Raw genomic sequence first — 20,709 nt, 5'->3', positions numbered from 1 at the left:
GTTAACAGCTCAAAACAGTTGGAACTCACAAGGGGGGCTCCACTTGTCTGGTAGGAGCAGCTGGTGCACGGTATCTTGTGTTGATAGTTGCAGGTTCAAAACCCAATGGTACAGTTGTATTACTGGTAGGGGTCTGCCTAACCCTGATAGAGGTCTGCCTGACCCCAGCTTGCATTTCAAAAAAAACAGTTGGAACTCACACGTCATAAATAATTCATAAGCCGTAGTCATACCCGTATATACGTGATTATAGGGTGCAAACAGGTCAGATTTGGGTTGGATCCTGTTGAACCCGAATCTAAATCTAGATTCAAAATGAAAAGGTTGAATCTGAATCTGAAGCACAAGTGTTGATACTGGATCCAAACAAAAAAATAAAAGAAAAACAAGCTATTTACATGTAAAAAATGCAAATGAATCCAATTTTGTTTCAAATTCATTTTAGATCCGAAATAAAATATTGATCTAAATCCGATTAAACAGATCCGAATCAGATTTAAATGCACATTCAGATTTTGTTCAAAGGATCAAATCTGAAAATAGTATTGGAACTCGAATAAGATACCTGATCATATCCGATCCATTTTCAGCCCTACCAGCAGCGTGTGTGTGTGAGAGAGAGAGGTTCAGGTGTTCCAAGGACTGCCGTTAGTTAAGCAGGTAGCCTTCGTTGTGTTGTCTGTTAAAGGAGAGAGAGAGAGAGAAATGAAGCAGCAGCAGCGAGAGGGTGGCGGTGGCGGAGGCGGCGGCGGCAAAGGCAACGGCGGGGAGGAGAGGATCAAGGGGCCGTGGTCGCCGGAGGAGGACGCCATCCTCAGCCGGCTCGTCAGCAAGTTCGGCGCGAGGAATTGGAGCCTCATCTCCCGAGGCATCCCCGGTAGGTCCGGCAAATCCTGCCGCCTCCGGTGGTGCAACCAGTTGGACCCCGTCGTCAAGCGCAAGCCCTTCACCGGTTAGACCAACCCCTTCTTCTTCTTCTTCTTTTCTCTATTTTTTATGATACCCACTAAGTTCTCTCTCTCTCTCGTGTTTGATTGTGGTTTTGATGTCAATTGATGGTTCTTCTGAGTGGAAGGTATTTTCATAGATACTCTCTTCTTGTGTTGCTTCTGTTTCTCATGATACCCACAAAATCTTTTTATTACTTCGAGGTTCTCTCTTGTATGATTGAGGTTTCAATTGATGGGGCTTCCAAATGGAAGCCATTAGTTGCTATAGATGCTATCTTCTTATGTTCCCTCTGTTTCTAATGGCACCCACACTAATCTTTTTATTGTTTTGTGGCTCGATCTTGTAGGATTGTGGTGATTATGGTTTCTGTTTGGTGGGGCTTCCAACTGGAAATGATTAACTGTTTTGGATGCTCCCTTCTTATGTGGGTTCTGTTTCTGGTGATACCCACAAAATCTTCTTATTGTTTTGAGTCTTTGTCTCTTTTTCCCTCATGATGCTTACTGATTGCGGGTTTATGAAATAGGATTTCTTTATTTTGTGGGCAATTGGGGTATCAAGTAATGTTCTTGTTGGGTGAGGATTGGCTGACTGTTGTAAAGAGAGCTGGGTTTGTCCCTTACATTACATTGTTCCTCCTCTTATTGTTTGGTTTCGGTTTGTGCCCAGTAGTGAAGCTTTTTGTTGGTATGGGAGATATCGCGGTGAGTGTCCAATTGTTGTGAAAGGTAGAAATTGGTTACACTTTGCACCAATAGATGGAAATCTTTTCTGCTGACGGAGAGTGTGTCCGAACATAAGTTATTGAATTATGGTGAAGCATGTTTGGCCAATTGACCACTGAGGTCGGATGATGCCTTCAAGTAGTTCATTTACACTTAACATGGTGAGTGGTGCTAGAGCAAGTAAATGATTTTTGGGTAGTCATCGAGAAATAGTAGTTAAGCTAATAGTCCGTTGACACTTAACTTGATGAGTGGTGCTAGATGAAGTAAATGATTTTTTGGGTAGTCATTGAGAAATGATAGTTTGGATCATAGGTTGTAGTCTTGAGCTGTGGGGTGAAAAAATTTCAGATATAAGTTACAAAGGTCCAAGTATGGGCGAGGATGTTGCTTGGTTTTTAGATAATAGAAGAAAGGAATGGAGTTGCTTGGGATGATAGAACAGGGAGCTAAAGGGGAAATCATACTGGAATTCATCTGTATGGACATGCCTTTAGTTTTTTCTGAGGATTGTCTTGCACAATGTCTATGAAGGGATCAATTTATTCAAAAATTTGCTTGACTAAAAGTAATATTGGACTCGGTATATTGCAATTGAAAGATAAGGAAAAATGTTTTTCATTTCAGATATATGAAATGTATTAGTTTGACATATCTAATGGTTTTTTCTTCCTCTAATGACTTTTTGCTTCATAATTTTTTTTTCTTTCCTCAATGGTCATTATAAAAATTCTCGCTTAATTCTTATCCCTTTTGATATCACAAATTGGACGCTTGCTGGAGGCAGTATTATGTCTTCCAAGTATGTTCCCAACCAGGATTCTTCCTTTCATGCTTATGTATTCGTTCCTCAATAGGATAATGAAATGGAGCCTGATATTGTGCTTGCATGTATTACTCTAGAAGGCAGAGCAAAAAATAAAAAGTTGGGAAATGGGGGTGTGGTTTTCGGGCTTGATGGACAAAGCCCTCTATTGGCTTCTTCACATCTAGTAGTCATGCATCAAACAAGATGATGGACTGCAGCTAGATACAATGTTTGCAAGGTATTGTATAGAGTATAGGATGAAGTAGGCAATGGAAATTGGAGATCAATATGTAGCCTTTGGACTAGTGGACCAAGCTCATTAATGGATTTTCCATGCATGGAAATTGGAGACAGAAATTGCTGATAGGTGTGAAGCTAACATTCCATCTCCATTCCCCATACGAACTCTCAGGCCCAAAGCACTCCCACAAAGACCTGATCAATATGAACAGAGTAACTCAAGCTCTTGGAGTTTTTTTGGCTATGCCCAGAGAAAACCCCTCCATCACCAACTGCATGTTCACAAGTATGTGGTTGGTGAAACCCTTGAGGTTCCCACTGCCCCCTGGGGAGTACACCCAGCTTTGACCTTATGGCAAGGGATGCTTCCTGTGGTTTTCAAACCATGGTCGTTCCATGTCAGTTGACAAACCATGATCACTTTTAACCACGAAGCAGTGCCCTCATGGGCCTCCAGCTCTTGGAGTTCAGACTATATTATAAGTGAATTATTTCATCTTGAGTCTTCGAGACAATGAATTAGGTCCCTTTTCACACTCTCTAGATTCAATTCCTTAGTCACAAAAGAAGGCGATACTTTGAAGTGCTCTAGATGGCTCATTGGTGGTTTGGCACACTTGTTTGATTTTCACCTCTCCTTCAATGAAATTATCATTCTTAACCAAAGTATTTCTTTTGAGAAGTCCTATTTACCAGGCCACCTCAGGTGAACCATTTAAAAAAAAATACACTTTCACATGACAAAAGATGACATTTGTGGACACAACAAGGCATGGAATGATGAAAGCCATCATTTTGTGTAATGCATACTTGTTTTGATGCCCTTTCATGACATGTTCCCTCAATTCAACTTTCATTTTCTTATATAATGCTCAAGATTACGGTTAATAAATTACTCAGTTGCACATGAGCAGCTTGGATTTGGCCTTTGAGGCAACATGCAAGATGGAATACTTTTCTAAAGCTAGAAGCATGTTTTGCTTTCTGTGTAGGTCACTGAAGACAGTGTAAGCCTGGACTGAGGCCATTCCTGTTAAAATGTAAAACTGTACATATATGTATATATAATAGTATTATATTATTATATATATATATAAATACATTTTTCATTTCTTTCTTTTCTGTAATTTTTTTCCTTTATTTTTATTTTTTGTCTTTATGTCATCTAGTTCAGTTTGAACTAGAATGACTGTTGCTAGTCAAGTCCTGTCCAGACTTGACTAGCAATAGAGCTGTTGGACTGACACAGTCCAACAACTCTTAATAGAGCTGTTGGACTGTGCCCAACAACTCTATTGAGTCCTCTTTCAGCTGTGTATATAAAGGGGTGCAGCCCCTCTTGTATTTTACTCCAATGCTTCTTAAGCAATTGGTTTTTCATATCAATAAAGAATACATTTTTATTTTTATTTTGTTTCCAGTTATACCCTTTTTAAGGGTTATGCTTTAGTGTCATTCTTGACACTTGCTCTTGTTAATCTAAGCTCGTGTTTCAAAGATCCCCATTTCATTTCATGGTATCAGAGCCGCGGAAGTACTAAATCTTGAGGAAAAGCTGCCTCGGTTTCCGTGCTCGTTTGCAAAAGTGTTCGCCACTTGAAGAGAAGTGTTTTATCACTTCATTGGAGAAGATTTCACATCTTGTTGTATTGTTTTTTTTTCTTTCTTTTTCATTTTCCTTCTTGTTTCTCTTCTATCCCTATTCTTTCTCTCCTTGTAATCGATGGATGACAATGATAAAGTCACCATCATGCCTATGAAACTAAGCGATACGAACTATGTAACATGGGCTTCAATCATGAAGCACCATATATGGGGAAAAGGCTTATGGGGGATTGTAGATGGTTCCGATTCGGAACCTAAGCTATCTCTTAATAAAAAGGAGGGAGATAAAGAGGTCCCTCTATCGGAAGAAGAGAAAATCAAGGCTATTGCCTCATACGAGAAGAAATGGAAAGAATGGAGAATATCTCATGCGAAGATAATGTCATGGCTTATCAATAGCGTTGACATTAAAAAATGCTCAAGTCTTGCCAAATTTGATCATGCCGATAAGGCATGGAATACCTTAAGAATATGTATTCCCTTAAAGATATTGCACACGTGTGCAACCTCCAAGAAAAAGTTCGAATGATGACACAAGGAGACAAAACTATTCGTGAATATTACAATGGGTTGTCCGAACTTTGGGAAGAACTTTTCCTTTTAGAACCAAAGTGGCATTGTACCGAAGACATCGAGCTTCGTCAGAAACAACTCGATGCCGAACATTTTTACCAGTTTATCACTGTATTAAGGCCGAAATTTGAAACCACTAAATCGGCCCTACTTCACCGGGGAAAAATTCCTTCTATTGTTGAAACTATTGAAGAGTTAACAATGGAAGAAAATCGTCTCCAGAAAGGTTCTTTAAAAATTGAAGATGATTCCGTTTTAGCCGTGTCTAGACCAGGGAATCATGTTCGATCATATAGGCCTCCTCACTTTAACCGACAAAATGGTGACTATGATAAGAAGAAAGTTATTTGTCATCACTGTCATGAACCGGGACACTACAGGCCACAATGTCCCAAACTTAAGGAGCTGAGAGAAAAAAGAGCTGCAATTGCTGGATCGGAGCCTAAAGATCAGGATGCACCAGTTTCCCTGGCCCAACTAATGGAGATTCTTCAGCCTCTCATCAAAGGTGCCTATTCCTCATCTGAAGCTTCAATCGGCGCAGCAGCCTCATCTTTTTCTGATCTAGGTAAAATTTCTTGGCTTCTTGACTCTGGTGCATCTTTTCATACAACAACAACAACAACAACTACGCCTTCATCCAAAAACAATTGGGGTCAGCGATATGAACCAAAAAAGAAATTCATTTTGGGTCTTCCACATGAATCCTTTTCCTCCAATCATTTCTATCCAACGCCATGTCCTTGGTGAGGTTCAAAGCATTCATATCCTTTCCTATCATCTCCATCCAAGTCTTCCTAGGCCTACCCCGACCTCTTTTAACTAATATATTTTCCCATTTCTCTAACCTTCTAACTGGAGCATCATTAGGCCTTCGCCGAATATGTCCAAACCACCGTAAACGATTCTCTCGCATCTTATTTTCAATGGGTGCAACACCTACCTTCTTACGTATCTCTTCGTTCCGAATCTTATCTTTTATTGTATTTCCACACATCCATCTAAGCATCCGCATCTCAGCTACACTCATTTTTTGAATATGATGTCTCTTGGCAGCCCAACATTCTGTACCATATAGTAAAGCGGGTCTAATAGTCGTCCTATAAAACTTTCCCTTCAACCGCAATGGCATTCTACGATCGCACAACACTCCAGTAGCACTTTTCCATTTCATCCACCCAACCTTTATCCTATGATTTACATCTCCATCAATTTCTCCATACTTTTGAATGATGGATCCCAAATATTTGAAATAATCATTCACCGGTATATCTTGCTCACCAAGCTTCACTACACTCCCATCACTACTTCGTTGCTTACTAAACCGACATTCCATATATTCAGTCTTACTCTTACTCAACTTAAAACCTCTAGCTTCCAATGTCTGTCTCCATAATTCTAACTTAGCATTAACCCCAGCTCTAGACTCATCAATCAAAACAATATCATCAGCAAACAACATACACCACGGTACATTTTCTTGAATTGATCTCGTAAGCTCATCCATCACTATCGCAAATAGGAAAGGGCTTAAAGCAAATCCTTGATGTAACCCAACCGTTATCGGAAAATTGGTTGTCACCCCTCCACAAGTGCGGACATTGGTTACTACTCCTTCATACATATCTTTAATTATACTAATGTACTTGAGAGAAACACCTTTCTTCATCATTGTCCACCAGAGAACGTCCCTAGGTACTCTATCGTATGCCTTCTCTAAATCAATAAAAACCATATGCAAATATTTGTTCCTCTCTCTATATCTTTCAATAAGTTGTCTAAGAAGATGTATAGCTTCCATAGTTGATCTTCCAGGCATAAAACCAAATTGATTCTCCGATATCATGACAACCTTCCTCAACCTAGACTCAATCACCCTCTCCCAAAGTTTCATAGTATGACTCATGAGTTTTATACCACGATAGTTTGTGCAATCTTGTATATCACCCTTATTCTTATATAAAGGCACCAAAGTACTCTTCCTCCACTCATTAGGCATCTTATTTGTTCGCCAAATCAAGTTAAAAAGATTTGTCAACCATTCTAAACCTTTCTCTCCCAAGCATTTCCAAGCCTCGATAGGTATACCATCTGGGCCAACTGCCCTTCTTGATTTCATTTTCTTCAAAGCCTCTGCAATTTCTTTCTTTTGAATCTTGCGCATGAAGTCACGATTTATCTCATGAAAAGGAATGGAGAAGTCTCCAAGATCTTGAGCATGACTATCATTAAATAGCTTATCAAAATAATCTTTCTATCTCTCCTTAATCTCCTCATCTTTGACTAAAACCCTTTGCGTTTCATCTTTGATACATCTAACCATACCCAAATCCTTCGATTTCCTATCTCTCATCTTTGCAAGCCTATAAATATCCTTCTCGCCTTCTTTGGTATCCAACTTGTCATAAACCTCCTTATATACCTTAGCCCTCGCGTTTCGAACAACTTTTTTAGCTTCCTTCTTTGCTATCATATACTTCTCCAAATTCTCACTATCACGACTCTTACTTAGATTTCTATAACACTCTCTTTTAACCTTAATAGCTAATTTGACATCCTCGTTCCACCATGATGTATCCTTACCTAGTGGTGCACCGCCTTTAGACTCACCCAATACCTCCTTAGCTACTTTTCTCATACCACCCGCTATCTTATTCCACATTGATTCTGAATCCTCCTCGAGACACCAATCAACTTCCTTAACTACCTGCTCTACAAACATTCCTTGTTTAGCTCCTTTCAGTGCCCACCACTTAATTCTAGGATCTATCCTATGTCTATCCCTTTTGCGGCATTGTCTAATTCTAAGATCTAAAATTAAGACTCTATGTTGTGTAGCTACACTTTCTCCTGGTATAACCTTACAATCGATGCAACAACCCCTATCTCTCTTTCTAAGTAGGAAAAAATCTATCTGACTCGTATTAACCCCACTTTTAAATGTTACTAGGTGAGACTCCCTCTTCCTAAACCAAGTGTTTGCTAAGATCATATCATAGGACAAACAAAAATCTAAAATCCTTTCTCCACTTTCATTTCTTTCTCCTATACCATAGCCTCCATGGATATTCTCAAATCCATCCCTACTAATGCCTACATGTCCATTAAGGTCACCGCCGATGAAAAGCTTTTCTCCATAAGATGTCTCTTGTACTACTTCATCTAAATCTTCCCAAAATTGATGCTTAATGGAATCATCTAAACCTACTTGAGGTGCATAAACACTAATAATATTAATAATATCCGTACCTAATACTAATTTAATAAGTAAAATTCTATCACCCTTCCTACGGACCTCAACTACATTATCTATAAACTGACGACTCATAACAATCCCTACTCCATTCCTATTCCTATTTATTCCTGTATACCAAATCTTATATCCCCAAGGTTCTATCACTTTAGCTTTCTCACCTACCCATTTGGTCTCTTGAAGACATAAAATATCAATCTTTCTCCTACACATAACATCTACTAACTCTACCAACTTACCAGTTAAAGACCCTATGTTCCAAGTGGCTAACCTAATTTTATGGTCTTGGACTAACTTCTTTACCCCCACCCGTCCAACAAAGTGAGGGAACCCTTGCCTATTTGACACCACACCCGGGCGCCGGTGTGACGCGTCGCTTCTGGGCGACGACCTAGCAACCCTTGCACATTTATCACTGCCTCCGGGCCTAGAGAGTACGGCGCGTCGCTCAGTAGGGAACGCCCCAACGAAATTCTCATATTGGTTCATTTTCATAGGATATGACAAAGTTTTTATGCTGGCTGTCACAGGCCTACCGCAACCCTCCTCCTTTATCCGGGCTTGGGACCGGCAGTGTATAACTACACAGGCGGAGTTCGATTACCAACTTACCAAGCGAGTAGCTGCTGATGTGTTAAAAATAAAACAAGTGTGTCAAAGGTCTTTACTGCTGATGGGACTTCTCTTGAAATAGAAGGAATAGGAAATTTTGAAAAAATTTATAAAACAAAAAAATTTTTTATTCCAGAAATTAGACATGTTCCCAAATTAAATTTAAATCTTTTATCTGTATCTCAAATTTCTGATTATGGGTGTAATATTTCTTTTTCTTCTCATGGTTGTTGGGTACAAGATCGCCAGTCAGGCAAGCTGATTGGGGAAGGCCATAGAGAAGGAGGACTCTATTACATGGATTTTTTGGAAATGCCGAAGAAAGCTTTTTGTTATAATATTCAAAAAATATAGTTGGAACTGTGGCATAAGAGAATTGGTCACCCACATATAGCCAAAATCCAACATTTTCCAAATCTAGGGAAATTTTGTAACTCTGAATCATTTGATTGTAAAGATTGTATTCTCGGCAAAATGAAAAGATTACCATTTCAGAACAGAACCTTTTTCTCTTCAAGACCACTTGAATTAATACACTCGGATGTTTGGGGTCCTGCACCAGTAATTTCTAAAGGAGGATTTGTTTACTATGTTATTTTTGTCGATGATTTCTCCCGACATACGTGGATGTACTTTCTCAAACATAAGTCTAAAGTATTTTCATACTTTCAAACTTTTCATAATATGATTAAAAACAAGTTTCAAAATGATATTACTATTTTTCGCACAGATTCAGGGGGAGAGTTTTTATCCACAGATTTTCAAAATTATCTTAAATTGCATGGCATCACACATCAAAGATCTTGTCCTTATACACCTCAACAAAATGGACTGGCAGAACGAAAACATCGCCATATTATAGAAACCACTAGGACTTTATTAATAGCAAATCAAGTCCCGAAAGACTTTTGGGCAGAAGCTGCCTTAACTGCCACATATCTCATTAATAGGATGCCATCTTCTTCGTTACAAAATATCACTCCCATTGAAAAACTTATGAACATTTCTCCAGACTACTCTAGACTAAGAATATTTGGGTGCAAATGTTTCATATTTACTGACAAAAATGATAAACTTTCCCCTCGTGCGATTCCCTGTGCCTTTTTAGGATATGCTGAAAACCAGAAAGGTTATAGATGTTTTGACTTCAAAAATAATAAACTATATGTGTCTAGAAATGTTTCCTTTCTTGAAAAGGAGAGCTTCTTTGATTTTAGAAAATTAAAAGACGTCACTGAGTACTCCTTTTTGCTAGATCTAACATCAACATCTGATGAATATGACCTTGACTGTAACTTTGATGATGATGAAAGAATTATTGATCTTAATATTGAAAATGAAGAAGTTCATAGAGATACTAGTATTCAATATTCCAGGCGACAAGAGTCTAATCCTCCATGTGCACTTGAGAAATATTCTAACATTCCAACTAGACAATCAACCCGAATCTCGAGGCCTCCAGGAAAGTTTGTATCATACGAGTCTTTCTCACCCACATATAGGGCAGTTATTGCATTAATTCACTCACATGAAGAACCATCCACATATTTTCAAGCAAAAAATGACATCAAATGGATAGAAGCCATGAAAGCTGAATTAGATGCACTTGAAAAGGCTTCTACATGGAATATTCAAGATCTTCCTCCAGGGAAGAAAACTATAGGATGTCGATGGGTTTATAAAATTAAAACCAAGAGTGATGGTACTCTTGAAAGATATAAAGCCCGTTTAGTAGCCAAAGGTTATGCCCAAGAATATGGGATTGATTATGAAGAAACCTTTGCTCCGGTGGCTCGTATGACTACTGTCCGAACCTTAATTGCCTTAGCTTCTATCAAAAAATGGTTTATTTTTCAAATGGATGTCAAAAATGCTTTTTTAAATGGAAAGCTAGTTGAAGAAGTATATATGGAACCCCCTCCTGGTCTAAGTATTCCTAAGGGTAAAGTCCTTCGCTTAGAAAAAGCTCTTTATGGACTTAAACAAGCACCAAAAGCTTGGTATGATAGGTTTAGTCGTGTTATGATTGATATTGGTTTTCAATTCTGTTTAACTGACACTGCTTTGTTTATTAAGAATTCTGATGCAGGGATCATTGTGCTTCTTCTCTATGTGGATGATATGATCATCACCGGAAGCGATAAACAGGGAGTTGAAACAATCAAAACACTTCTTAAATCTCATTTTGAAATGACTGATTTGGGCTTGTTGAGATATTTTTTAGGCATTGAAGTTGCTTATTCTCCTAGAGGATATTTATTATCTCAGACTAAATTTGCTTTTGATATTGTTTTCAGGTCTGGTATTACTGATGATAAGAAAGTCGACACTCCAGAAGTTGTTAATGTTAAAATAAAGATTGATGATGGAGAACTTCTTGCAGACCCTACTCCTTACAGACAGTTTGTCGGGGCACTATCCTATCTATCCATTACCAGACCAGATATAGCACATGCTGTTCATACAGCAAGTCAATTTCAACATGCTCCTACTTCTGTTCATATGGGAGCAGTCATGCGTATTATCAGATACATCAAGTCTTCTCTTTCACGAGGACTTTTCTTATCTTCCTCCTCTTCTCTTGATTTAATTGCATATACTGATGCTGATTGGGGAGGTGATCCCAATAACAGACACTCAACCACTGGCTTTTGTGTCTTTTTAGGAGAATCATTAATCTCATGGAGGTGTAAAAAGCAGCAGAAGGTATCTCTCTCATCCACCGAAGCTGAATACAGAGCCATGGCAACCACGATCATGGAAGTAGTTTGGCTCCGACGACTGCTTGCTGACATGGGAGTTGAAGCAACAAAGGCTTCACAAATGTGTTGTGACAACAAAAGTGCGATCTACATTGCCAGTAACAGAACATTCCACGAACGCACCAAACACATTGAAATGGATTGTCACTACGTCAGAGAGGAATATCTACACGGGATAATTGATCTGCCATATGTCACTTCAGAATATCAGTTAGCAGACTTCTTTACAAAGCCTCTCGCTGCTCCCCGATTTCACTTTCTCTTAGACAAACTTTCGCTCATTGTACCATAAGTTTGAAGGGGAGTGTTAAAATGTAAAACTGTACATATATGTATATATAATAATATTATATTATTATTTATATATATATAAATACATTTTTCATTTCTTTCTTTTCTGTAATTTTTTTCCTTTATTTTTATTTTTTGTCTTTATGTCATCTAGTTCAGTTTGAACTAGAATGACTGTTGCTAGTCAAGTCCTGTCCAGACTTGACTAGCAATAGAGCTGTTGGACTGACACATTCCAACAGCTCTAAATAGAGTTGTTGGACTGTGCCCAACAGCTCTATTGAGTCCTCTTTCAGCTGTGTATATAAAGGGGTGCAGCCCCTCTTGTATTTTACTCCAATGCTTCTTAAGCAATTGGTTTTTCATATCAATAAAGAATACATTTTTATTTTTATTTTGTTTCCAGTTATACACTTTTTAAGGGTTATGCTTTAGTGTCATTCTTGACACTTGCTCTTGTTAATCTAAGCTCGTGTTTCAAAGATCCCCATTTCATTTCAATTCCTATATGCACATGCATAATCACAATATACTCGTGCATAAATGTGTTTAGCATGGTTTATTTACTATATTATAAGGTTTAGCCATCTCCAACATACCATGAGATTCAATTTTCGAGATAGTGCAAAGTTAACAGCTGATAAGTCATGAAGATGAGGATGGTTTAAAACTGCCCCAAAGTGTTCATGTTGCATGGCATCATTCCCACCCAAATCAGGCTTCAGCATGGCTGTGAAGATGGAGTTGAAAAAACACATTTTGTTGGGATTATGTAGCACTTCTCATGAAACAAGGAAAGGTGCAATTGACAGAACTCAACTGTAGCAGGTAAAATATAGCAGAGATGAAGAACCAAGAGCTATATTTGAAGCCATTCCAGGCAAAAATCTTGAGATGGCTGGACATGACCACAATATGTCAAGTCCATGAGCTAAAGCAGAATAAAATACGAAAAGAATAACATTGTGAGATAATACAAAAGCAATAAGACTTTCAAGTTTGCCCAACCACTATAGGAGGCTGCTTTGCTTATCAGCTTCCTTTAAACACTTGGTTCCTATGTTTATAATGCAAACTTTAGGTTTAATATGCCACTGTGGTTTAAAATTGCTGGAAGTCTGTCCATGAGATCCAACAAATTTTACCCTTCATTTCCTGTATTTTTGAAGAAAATGTTGGTGTATCTCTATGTATTTTCCCTATGATGGATGGGATTTGGAAATGTTGATGGCACTCTCCTCATCAGAGTGATGTGGACCTTTCTATATTCTAATAAGGCAGCATGAGAAGACACCATATCCATGGAAAGGCAAACATTAGAGAAACCATGTTTGTGATACTATATATAGCTCGGCCATATCTTGTAGGAAGTAGGAAGAAGGAGAAGAGCTGCAAGAGCTAGGGTTTGAATGTAAGTATCTGAGCCAAAGTTGTTAGAGACAGCTGAAATTGACCCTCTATGCATGTCTGTGATTAATACTGATGACTCTTAGTGGGCATTAACATACTTGCCACATGTATTTTGGCCTTGATATATTTTCAAAAGTCATTGTGGATCTTTACATTTGTCATCACCACTGAGGTCATTTTAGTAAATTTATAAAATGCAGATTAAACAACTCGCTTCTCTAATTTCCAGAGGCAGAAAAGTGCGGTGCATTTGTTTACATTCTCTGAGGGCCTTATATGTTATGAATGTTAGCAATCACCCCCCTAAAGGACCCAATTTTTTGGTTATTCTCAACTTTCATGAAATTATTATTATTATTAATATTATTTCAGCTACTGGTGCTACTTTTTATCTGATTACAAGGGGTTCCAGTGAAGAAATCAAACATTGGATAACTCATTGATTGACTGTGTTATATGCTTCTTGTAAATATCATTGCCTCCGTCAAGGTGTATTAATATTTTTTGCTGTTGATAATGTGGACACACATTGGTGACTGTTTGTTATCAATTGCTCAATAACTTAGTTTTTATTGTTTACATGGGGTTACAAATTCTAAATTCTGTAAACATGATATGCTATTTGAATCACTAATATCTTATTCTAAATTTCTGTAAACTAATATACAATAGTAGTTTGTTGCACGTGGACTTGTTTTGTGAGTAGGAGTCTATCTTGAGCGAATTTACCAATAGTGTTCTTTCTGAAGGATGTTAAGTTTTTTCATCAGAGACTTGTAAACTATTTTGGAAATTAACAGAGAGAGAGAGAGAGAGAACTAGAATTTTTGCATGTATATAGCGCCAGTATGAGTCTCCATTGAGAATTTGATGACAAACACTCATCAATCTGTGTCTACATTATCAAGAGCTCAATCGGTTGGATTTGTTGCCGGAGGTAACTTTGTTTCCTGAGAAGCGTGTACCAAAATGCTGGCTCGGTTTTTAATATCTTGGGTATAAGAAAGAAAAGTTGGTATTTATTTAGCATCAGGCTGCATATCCGTAATATTCTAGGCAAGTGAGTTAATTGTTTTGCTTCATGCATAGCAATTATTTTACTTATGCAGTGAACATTTCCTTTTTGCAAGTCATTACTTTCATATAAGATAGATGATAGATCCATACAATTCCATTGATCTTCATTTATCTTTTAGACTATGAAAGCTGATGCACCTCAGAGTCATCAAGTTTGTAGTATGAATGAATATTAAATCCTAAATTTTGTATCCAAATGCCATCTATTTTTTTTGAACACTTGATTGAAATTTTCTTTGATGAAAAATTTTCAGAATTGGGAAGTTTGGCTGCTTTCGAGACTAATTGCAGCATAACCGAGGAAAGATCTGTTCAAATCATTCTCGATTTAGTTTTTTTCTATCTGTCAGGATTAGCAATTCAACAATCATTAAAACAACGTCCAACTGCTTCATGGATTAATTTTTGTGAGCCTTTTTGTTTTTTGGAAAAATTGTTGTACTAGTTATACACATGACATCGATTTCATGAATGCACTTACATTCTAATGCATATTAGGGGTTATATGGGCTCACTTTTTAGTCAACAATATGCCAAATGCATTCTAATAAGCCCTAACATGGCAACTGGTTGCAGAGGAAGAGGACCGAATCATCGTTGCTGCCCATGCAATCCATGGTAATAAATGGGCTTCTATTGCAAGGCTGCTGCAAGGACGGACAGATAATGCAATAAAAAATCACTGGAATTCCACTCTGAGGCGTAAGTGGGTGGAGCCTGATAAGTTGAGGCCTCCATCTTGTGATGCGTTAAGAGATTTGAGTATAGAGAAAACCAAGGTGTCCGAGGAAAACCCATCACCTGGAGATGTGGATTCTCTTGGCTTGGCAGAAGTCTGGGATGTTGTCAGCCCTTCAACAAATATAGCAGACCAATCCAAGGAGAAGGTTAAAACTAGGGATGAAACAAAGAAGAAACCGAACAACCTTTTTCGACCAGTTGCAAGGGTAAGTGCATTCAACTTATACAATCCTACGGATGGTTCTCTGAACGACGCTCCATCGTTCAGGCCTATCCAGCTGCCTACCCAAGGCTACAAATCTGAAACAGGGGTATGTAACTGGCTAACCAGTGCTTCTGGTGGAGCGCAAGTGCCATCAAGATGTGGGCATGGATGCTGTGATATGGAAGGTGGGATCCGCCATAAGAACTTACTGTTAGGCCCCGAATTTGTTGAGTCTGTGGAGACACCGCCATTGTTAGGGCATGAATTATCCTCAATAGCAGCAGAATTATGTAATCTGGCATGGATCAAAAGCCAGGCTGAGAGTGGAGGCATGTATAGTTCAGCTGATGATCTTGGTCAATCATTTTGCCAAGGAACACAAGATCATAAGCTAAAGGGTGAAGCGTGCATGGATGGAAATCAGTCGGTGTCTCAAAATTGTGAGGATGGAGACACGATGTAGTAGAATTGATACTGGTATAATGACCTCCTTCACTTTACTTCTATTGTACCTCCGAATCAAATGTGCAATGCTTCCTGCTGATGATCACCATCAAGTTTTTCTGGTTGAAGGCATGTGAATTCTCTTTTTAGAGAATAATGGAAGGTGTTTATGTGCTTCAAATGATTGATGGGTTATCAAACCCCACGTGGTGCAGTGAGGGTGATGTTTCTCCTAGACTTTCAGCTTGGAGACCAAATTTTTAGTTCAGAGATTGTTCTTATTGGTAAAGCTGATGGAAAATCACAAAGTTTCTCTTCTTATAGACCAAGGTTGCCAGAAAAGGAAATGGAAAACGTCTTGGGAAACGGAAATGAGAAACGAGGTTTTTCAGGCACGTGAAACGGAAAACAGGAAACGACTGGAAAACGCATGGGAAACGATTAAGAAAACGTAATATAATAAATTAATGAAACAAAAAATAAAAAATGTGTCCCAGGAAAAGGAAACATTTGGAAAACACATGGGAAATAGTTTTCCAGTGCATGGAAAATGTGTGTTTCGTGATTTTTTTTGGCATTTCCCAAACATTTCAGAAACAGTGTTTCCTGTTTTCTAAATGGTTTCTCAGGAAACGTGTTTCCCACTCTCTTATAGTGTTTCTGGTAACCCTGTTATAGACTATGTTATATGTGGTTTTATTTGGAATGTTTGGTGTTATTTGGATAGCCAGATATAACCACTCCATTTCGCTCTCCGGCTTATTGGTGTAATTCCTTGGAATTCTCTGAGCTGATATAGTGAGCCTTCCCCAAGTGGTGGGTGAAGCCCATAATCACAAATTTCATTTTGGGGAAAATTATGCAATATTTTAAAAAAAAGTGCTTTTCATGGTGCACTGGTTAACACAAGAAATGAAAAGTTTATTTTTAACGTGTTAATATTGAGTTAAAAACACGATATTTACCAATGGGGGTTCCGCGTGGTTGGTAGGAGCTGTGGGTCCATGTCTCCTTGTAGTGGGACATTGCAAGTTCAAAACCCAGTGGTACGTTGAATGGTGGGGTTTACCTAACCCCAGCTTGCCTTAAAAAAACACGATATTTCTAAAATGAGTGATATTTTGAAAACATAGTACTTTTAACAGAAAAATAAGCCGTTGGAAATATCGCATTAGAGTTGCAATATTTACAAAATATCGGAGATATTTGTATGGGGTTAACTATATATAAAAATGATAGATCGTGCCAAGGCGTTACTAATGCAAATGTGTCGGATCCAAGATGGAGGTTTTGCAATTTTTTGCTGTTCTGGATCTGATCCCGATCTAATTCCCCATGTATTTAGCTGTTTCGGATCTGAACCATTTGTGTCCCTACAACAAGCTACTGCAGTTTTGTTGGGAACCGCTGCTAGAAAATAAGCCCTCTTTATGTGCTTATTTGACTAGTTTATATTATGCATTTATAATGGATGGTTGGGTCCAGGACAATGTGACCAAGAAGCATGGATCAGTATGCTGGATTTTGACATAATGGATGAGCCATTAAAATGGCTTTTCTGAACAAAACCTAAGATGACACTTCCTTGAGACAGAGGCCCGAGAAACATTTCCCCATGAAAGTGGTGAGGAAAACTTTTCACTGGAAAACGTTTTCAGGAGTGCAGATTTGTGTCATTTTTATGATTACATGTCCTGGGTGACACTCTCATCTGGGACAATTTGTCTGCTTTCCCACAGGAAGAAGTGTTCTTAGTTAGGAAACATGTCTTTCGATTTATGGAGAGGCATATCAGCCAGCATCCTTCTTGTCCTTTTTTTTTTGGGTGGGGGGGGGGGGGGGGGGGGATACTAGTATTAAACCCTAGATCGTTAGGTGAGCCATGCTCTTCCACCTGTGGGTCCGATGGTGAGACATATATACACAAAATACAATCATACACAGTGGTGGAGTCAGGAATTTAAGCTAGGGTGGACAGAAATGATCAATAAAAAGAAAAAATAATTTATATGACAATAAACTGTACTAGCAAGTGAAAAAAAAAATGATTCATGTGGCCCTCCAATTGAGAGGGTTATTTCCAGTGCTATACAACAACAACTACGCCTTCATCCCAAAACAATTGGGGTCGGCGATATAAACCAACAAAGAAAATCATTATGGGTCTTCCACATGAATCCTTCTCCTCCATTCATTTATATCCAATGCCATGTCCTCGGTGAGGTTCAAAGCATTCATATCCTTTCTTATCACCTCCATCCATGTCTTCCTAGGCCTACCCCAACCTCTTTTAACTAATATATTTTTCCATTTCTCCATCCTTCTAACTGGAGCATCATTAGGCCTTCGTCGAATATGTCCAAACCACCGTAAACGATTCTCTCTCATCTTATTTTCAATGGGTGCAATGCCTACCTTCTTACGTATCTCCTCATTCCGAATCTTATCTTTTATTGTATTTCCACACATTCATCTCAGCATACGCATCTCAGCTACACTCATTTTTTGAATATGATGTCTCTTGACAGCCCAACATTCCGTACTATATAGTAAAGCGGGCCTAATAGTCGTCCTATAAAACTTTCCCTTCAACCGCAATGGCATTCTACGATCACACAACACTCCAGTTGCACTCTTCCATTTCATCGACCCAACCTTTATCCTATGATTTACATCTCCATCAATTTCTCCATCCTTTTGAATGATAGATCCCAAATATTTGAAACAGTCATCCACCGGTATTTCTTGCTCACCAAGCTTCACTACACTCCTGTCAGTACTTTGTTGCTTACTAAATCGACATTCCATGTATTCTGTCTTACTCTTACTCAACTTAAAACCTCTTGCTTCCAATGTCTGCCTCCATAATTCTAACTTAGCATTAACCCCAGCTCTAGACTCATCAATCAAAACAATATCATCAGCAAACAACATACACCACGACACATTTTCTTGAATTGATCTCGTAAGCTCATCCATTACTATAGCAAATAAGAAAGGGCTTAAAGCAAATCCTTGATGTAACCCAACCATTATAGGAAAATTGGTTGTCACCCCTCCACAAGTGCGGACATTGGTTACTACTCCTTCATACATATATTTATTTCCAGTGCTATAATTACAGAAAATATTGCTTCATGAAAAGAAAGTCTGAAACTTGATATCTTTGAGCTCTGACATTGAATCTCTTAGAGAGCACTTACTGGACAGGACAAAAGCATGACAAGGTTCAATGATTAAAGTTCTGTTTAAGAGCCTTGAATAGGAGCTGTGTCTTGGTTTTCACAACACCTTTTGTTGTTTGGAAGCAATGCATTGCAGCTTTGCCAACACCATATGTTGTTTGGGAACATGGTGTTAAAACACTGCGTTGAGAGTAAAGTTGGCAACAGGAACACGACATTTCAATACCACATTTTGACAACACCATGCTTTGGTTAACACTATATTTCGGCAAAGCAATATATTGGAAACACATGAAAATGATGTTTTGAAGCAATTGTCGAAAACAAGAAAGAATACCACGATTCTGCGTCATTTCTGGATTGAAGCAGAAATTACAACAACAACAACGCCTTCATCCCAAACAATTGGGGTCGGCGATATGAACCAAAAAGGAAATCATTTTGGGTCCTCCACATGAATCCTTCTCCTCCACTCATTTCTATCCAATGTCATGTCCTCGATGAGGTTCAAAGCATTCATATCCTTTCTTATCATCTCCATCCAAGTCTTCTTAGGCCTAACCCGACCTCTTTTAGCTAATATATTTTCTCATTTCTCCATCCTTCTAACTGAAGCATCATTAGGCCTTCGCTGAATATACCCAAACCATCGTAAACGATTCTCACTCATCTTATTTTCAATGGATACAATGCCTACCTTCTTACGTATTTCCTCGTTCTGAATCTTATCTTTTAGTGTCTTTCCACACATCCATCGAAGCATACGCATCTCAGTTACACAGATTTTTTGAAAATGATGTCTATTGGCAGCCCAACATTCCGTACCATATAGTAAAGTGGGTCTAATTGTCGTTCTATAAAACTTTTTCTTCAACCGCAATGGCATTCTACGATCGCATAACACTCCAGTTGCACTTTTTCATTTCATCCACCCAACCTTAATCCTATGATTTACATCTCCATCAATTTCTCCATTCTTTTGAATGATAGATCCCAAATATTTGAAGCAGTCATCCACCGCTATTTTTTGTTCACCAAGCTTCACTACACTCTCATCACTACTTCGTTGCTTACTAAACCGACATTCTATATATTTTGTCTTACTCTTACTCAACGTAAAACCTCTTGCTTCCAAAGTCTGTCTCTATAATTTTAACTTAGCATTAACCCCAGCTCTAGACTCATCAATCAAAACAATATCATCAGCAAACAACATACACCACAACATATTTTCTTGAATTGATCTCGTGAGTTCATCTATCACTATAGCAAAAAGGAAAGGGCTTAATGTAGATCCTTGATGTAACCCAACCGTTATAGGAAAATTGTTTGTCACCCCTCCACAAGTGCGAACATTGGTTACTACTCCTTCGTACATATCTTTAATTATACTAATGTACTTGAGAGAGATACCTTTCTTCATCATTGTCCACTAGAGAACATCCCTAGGTACTCTATCGTATGCCTTCTCCAAATCAATAAAAACCATATGCAAATTTTTCTTCCCCTCTCTATATCTCTCAATAAGTTGTCTAAGAAGATGTATAACTTCCATAGTTGATCTTCCAGGCATAAAACCAAATTGATTCTCCAATATCATAGCAACCTTCCTCAACCTATACTCAATCACCCTCTCCCAAAGTTTCATAGTATGACTCATGAGTTTTATACCACGATAATTTGTGCAATCTTGTATATCACCCTTATTCTTATAGAGAGGCACCAAAGTACTCTTCCTCCACTCATTAGGCATCTTATTTGTCCGCCAAATCTTGTTAAAAAAATTTGTCAACCATACTAAACCTTTCTCACCCAAGCATTTTCAAG

General features: G+C 38.3%; 1 pseudogene across 1 annotated transcript; it reads left to right on the top strand.

Annotated features, from left to right (window-relative positions):
• The first annotated feature begins 705 nt into the window (after window positions 1–705).
• Window positions 706–15,869, top strand: LOC149823208 (transcription factor MYB1 pseudogene; annotated as a pseudogene). Its single transcript, XR_016434733.1, has 2 exons — window positions 706–952; window positions 14,884–15,869. The product of XR_016434733.1 is annotated as a transcription factor MYB1 pseudogene (transcript).
• The last annotated feature ends 4,840 nt before the right edge of the window (window positions 15,870–20,709 follow it).

This window comes from Nuphar pumila, chromosome 10 (assembly GCF_984573655.1).
Source record: "Nuphar pumila chromosome 10, dmNupPumi1.hap1.1, whole genome shotgun sequence".
In the NCBI taxonomy this organism is placed as follows: Eukaryota; Viridiplantae; Streptophyta; class Magnoliopsida; order Nymphaeales; family Nymphaeaceae; genus Nuphar; species Nuphar pumila.
Note: the sequence above shows the minus strand (reverse complement) of the source record. Positions and strands in the feature narration are given on the sequence as shown.